Source organism: Petromyzon marinus, unplaced genomic scaffold, assembly GCF_048934315.1.
Source record: "Petromyzon marinus isolate PM22_M1 ecotype Great Lakes invasive population unplaced genomic scaffold, UKy_Petmar_22M1.pri1.0 PM_G_Scaffold_37, whole genome shotgun sequence".
Classification (NCBI taxonomy): Eukaryota; Metazoa; Chordata; class Hyperoartia; order Petromyzontiformes; family Petromyzontidae; genus Petromyzon; species Petromyzon marinus.
In genome coordinates, this window is record NW_027422950.1 from 519,758 (window position 1) to 525,000 (window position 5,243).

The window sequence follows — 5,243 nt, forward strand, 5'->3', positions numbered from 1 at the left end:
CGACACCAAACAGCACGGTGCGAAGCCGAGACGCTTGGAGCGAGCCGCACACCTACACCCCCTCCCTCCCCCCCATGGTGAACTGGCCTCACCCATGTCAGAGTGAACCCCCTCCCTCCCCCCCATGGTGAACTGGCCTCTCCCATGTCAGAGTGAACCCCCTCCCTCACCCAGTGCCCGCCCCTCCTGACCCCCCCCTCCCGGAATGACGATTCCATCTCGGCGTCACGACCTGTCTCAGTCGGTCCATCCACTCACCCACCCTCCCACCCCTCTCCCTGCCCCCTCCTCCCTCGGCTCTCCCTCCTCCCCCCGCTCCACCCCCCGCCTCCCTCCCCGATCTTCTCTGCGCCTCCCCCCTCGCCCGTCCCCCCACCCCTCCCTCCGCTCCCCCCGCCCCTCCTCTCGCCGCCTCCTCTCTCACCCCCCCTCCCCCCGCTCTGCTCCTCCCCCCCCCTCTCCCCCCCCGCCCCGCCATGCCCCCCCCGGCGGCCGTCCACGCCTCCTCCGCTGGATTGAAGTAAACGTTGACCCCCCGGCTCACGAGCTCCCGTCGCCTCTCGGCGAACCTCTGGTTCATCGCATGCTGCTCCCTCAGGAAGGCGTCGTGCTCCCTCGCCTCCCTCGCCCGCTCCGCCGCGTCCCTCTGCCTCGCTCGTTCGCTCCTCTCCCGCCTCGATTCCCCGCGGCCCGTGGCTCCGCCGGCGCCCTCCGGGTGCCGGCCCTCCCTGGCCAGTGGCCGCCCCCTGTCGGGGACAATCAGCTGCCTCAGCCTGGCCGAGATGTCGGTGATCCTTCTCGGGTCTCCTCCTCCTCCTCCTCCGCCTCCTCCGCCTCCTCCGCCTCCTCCGCATCCGCCGCCGCCTCGGCCCCTGTCCATGGCCGGCGGTTGTCACCGCTCGGATTCTCGCTCGGCCCTCCTGTGTCACAAGCAGTGGGTCTCTGTGAGTGTGGGTCTCTGTGGGTCTCTGTGAGTGTGGGTCTCGGTGGGTCTCTGTGAGTATGGTTCTCTATGAGGGTTGGTCTCTGTGAGGGTGGGTCTCTGTGGGTCTCTGTGAGTATGGGTCTCTGTGGGTCTCTGTGAGTATGGGTCTCTGTGGGTCTCTGTGAGTGTGGGTCTCTGTGGGTCTTTGTGCGTGTGGGTCTCTGTGGGTCTCTGTGGGTCTCTGTGAGTGTGGGTCTCTGTGGGTCTCTGTGGGTCTCTGTGAATGTGGGTCTCTGTGAGTCTCTGTGAGTAGGGGTCTTTGTGAGTGTGGTTCTCTGTGAGTATGGGTCTCTGTGGGTCTCTGTGAGTGTGGGTCTCTGTGGGTCTCTGTGAGTATGGGTCTCTGTGCGTGTGGGTCTCTGTGGGTCTCTGTGAGTATGGGTCTCTGTGAGTGTGGGTCTCTGTGAGTATGGGTCTCTGTGGGTCTCTGTGAGTGTGGGTCTCTGTGAGTATGGGTCTCTGTGAGTATGGGTCTCTGTGAGTATGGGTCTCTGTGGGTCTCTATGAGTATGGGTCTCTGTGAGTATGGGTCTCTGTGAGTGTGGTTCTCTGTGAGTATGGGTCTCTGTGGGTCTCTATGAGTATGGGTCTCTATGAGTGTGGTTCTCTGTGAGTATGGGTCTCTGTGAGTATGGGTCTCTATGAGTATGGGTCTCTGTGAGTATGGGTCTCTATGAGTATGGGTCTCTATAAGTGTGGGTCTCTGTGAGTATGGGTCTCTGTGAGTGTGGTTTTCTCTGAGTCTCTATGAGCATGGGTCTCTATGAGTATGGGTCTCTGTGAGTATGGGTCTCTGTGAGTATGGGTCTCTGTGGGTCTCTATGAGTATGAGTCTCTGTGAGTATGGGTCTCTGTGAGTATGGGTCTCTGTGGGTCTCTGTGAGTATGGGTCTCTGTGGGTGTGGTTTTCTGTGAGTATGGGTCTCTGTGAGTATGGGTCTCTGTGGGTCTCTATGAGTATGAGTCTCTGTGAGTATAGGTCTCTGTGGGTCTCTATGAGTATGGGTCTCTGTGAGTATGGGTCTCTGTGAGTGTGGTTCTCTGTGAGTATGGGTCTCTGTGGGTCTCTATGAGTATGGGTCTCTATGAGTGTGGTTCTCTGTGAGTAGGGGTCTCTGTGAGAATGGGTCTCTATGAGTATGGGTCTCTATAAGTGTGGGTCTCTGTGAGTATGGGTCTCTGTGAGTGTGGTTCTCTGTGAGTCTCTATGAGTATGGGTCTCTATGAGTATGGGTCTCTGTGAGTATGGGTCTCTGTGAGTATGGGTCTCTGTGGGTCTCTATGAGTATGGGTCTCTGTGAGTGTGGTTCTCTGTGAGTATGGGTCTCTGTGAGTGTGGTTCTCAGTGAGTCTCTATGAGTATGGGTCTCTATGAGTATGGGTCTCTGTGAGTATGGGTCCCTGTGAGTATGGGTCTCTGTGGGTATCTATGAGTATGGGTCTCTGTGAGTGTGGTTCTCTGTGAGTATGGGTCTCTGTGAGTATGGGTCTCTGTGGGTCTCTGTGAGTATGGGTCTCTGTGGGTGTGGTTCTCTGTGAGTATGGGTCTCTATGGGTCTCACTCAGTGTGGGACCTTACCTGGTCAAATTCAAATGCTTGTGAGGTGATGTGTGATGATGATGGTTGGCTTGGATCACACGGCCTACGCGGAGGGTGGGGGGATGCGTGACGTCATCAGGTGACATCACAGATGTGACGTCACCGCTCACTTGCCGTGACTAATATTAATATATACAAAAGTCTATTTTTATACTTGTTGCATTGTGTACAGTCTGGAAGCTACCCAGGTGCCAAATTTCAAGTTTGTTGCATGTTGGAAAGTAAGCTAAACATTTCGAACAGACACACATTCACAAATTTCCCTTTTATACATCATAAACTGTATATTATGTGTGTATATATAAACTGTACATTACGTGTGTATAAACTGTATATTATGTGTGTATATAAACTGTATATTATGTGTATATATAAACTGTATATTATGTGTATGTATAAACTGTATATTAAGTGTGTATATAAACTGTATATTAAGTGTAAATAAACTGTATATTATGTGTGTATATAAACTGTATATTATGTGTGTGTATAACCTGTATATTAAGTGTATATAAACTGTATATTATGTGTGTATATAAACTGTATATTATGTGTATATAAACTGTATATTACGTGTGTATATAAACTGTATATTACGTGTGTATATAAACTGTATATTATGTGTGTATATAAACTGTATATTATGTGTATGTATAAACTGTATATTATGTGTATATATAAACTGTATATTATGTGTGTATATAAACTGTATATTATGTGTGTGTATGAACTCTATATTATGTGTATATGAACTGTATATTACGTGTGTATATAAACTGTATATTATGTGTATATATAAACGGTATATTATGTGTATGTATAAACTGTATATTATGTGTATATATGAACTGTATATTATGTGTATATATAAACTGTATATTATGTGTATATAAACTGTATATTATGTGTATATAAACTGTATATTATGTGTATATAAACTGTATATTATGTATATAAACTGTATATTATGTGTATGTATAAACTGTATGTTATGTGTATATATAAACTATATATCATGTGTGTATATAAACTGTATATTACGTGTGTATAAACTGTATATTATGTGTATATATAAACTGTATATTACGTGTGTATATAAACTGTATATTACGTGTGTATATAAACTGTATATTATGTGTATGTATAAACTGTATATTATGTGTATATAAACTGTATATTACGTGTGTATATAAACTGTATATTATGTGTGTATATAAACTGTATATTATGTGTATATAAACTGTATATTATGTGTATATATCAACTGCATATTATGTGTGTATATAAACTGTATATTACGTGTGTATATAAACTGTATACTATGTGTGTATATAAACTGTATATTATGTGTGTATATAAACTGTATATTACGTGTGTATATAAACTGTATATTATGTGTGTATATAAACTGTATATTATGTGTGTATATAAACTGTATATTACGTGTGTATATAAACTGTATATTATGTGTATATATAAACTGTATATTATGTGTGTATATAAACTGTATATTATGTGTGTATATAAACTGTATATTACGTGTGTATATAAACTGTATATTACGTGTGTATATAAACTGTATATTATGTGTGTATATAAACTGTATATTATGTGTATGTATAAACTGTATATTATGTGTATATAAACTGTATATTACGTGTGTATATAAACTGTATATTACGTGTGTATAAACTGTATATTATGTGTATATATAAACTGTATATTATGTGTGTATATAAACTGTATATTATGTGTGTATATAAACTGTATATTACGTGTGTATATAAACTGTATATTATGTGTGTATATAAACTGTATATTACGTGTGTATATAAACTGTATATTATGTGTATATATAAACTGTATATTATGTGTTATATAAACTGTATATTACGTGTGTATATAAACTGTATATTACGTGTGTATATAAACTGTATATTATGTGTATATAAACTGTATATTATGTGTATATAGACTGTATATTATGTGTGTATAAACTGTATATTACGTGTGTATATAAACTGTATATTATGTGTATATAAACTGTATATTATGTGTGTATATAAACTGTATATTACGTGTGTATATAAACTGTATATTATGTGTGTATATAAACTGTATATTATGTGTGTATATAAACTGTATATTATGTGTGTATATAAACTGCATATTACGTGTGTATATAAACTCTATATTACGTGTATGTATAAACTGTATATTATGTGTATATATAAACTGTATATTATGTGTGTATATAAACTGCATATTACGTGTGTATATAAACTGTATATTATGTGTATATATAAACTGTATATTATGTGTGTATATAAACTGTATATTATGTGTGTATATAAACTGTATATTATGTGTATATATAAACTGTATATTACGTGTGTATATAAACTGTATATTATGTGTGTATATAAACTGTATATTACGTGTATATAAACTGTATATTATGTGTATATATAAACTGTATATTATGTGTATATATAAACTGTATATTACGTGTATATAAACTGTATATTATGTGTATATATAAACTGTATATTATGTGTGTATATAAACTGTATATTATGTGTGTGTATGAACTGTATATTATGTGTGTATATAAACTGTATATCACGTGTGTATATAAACTGTATATTGACGATGACG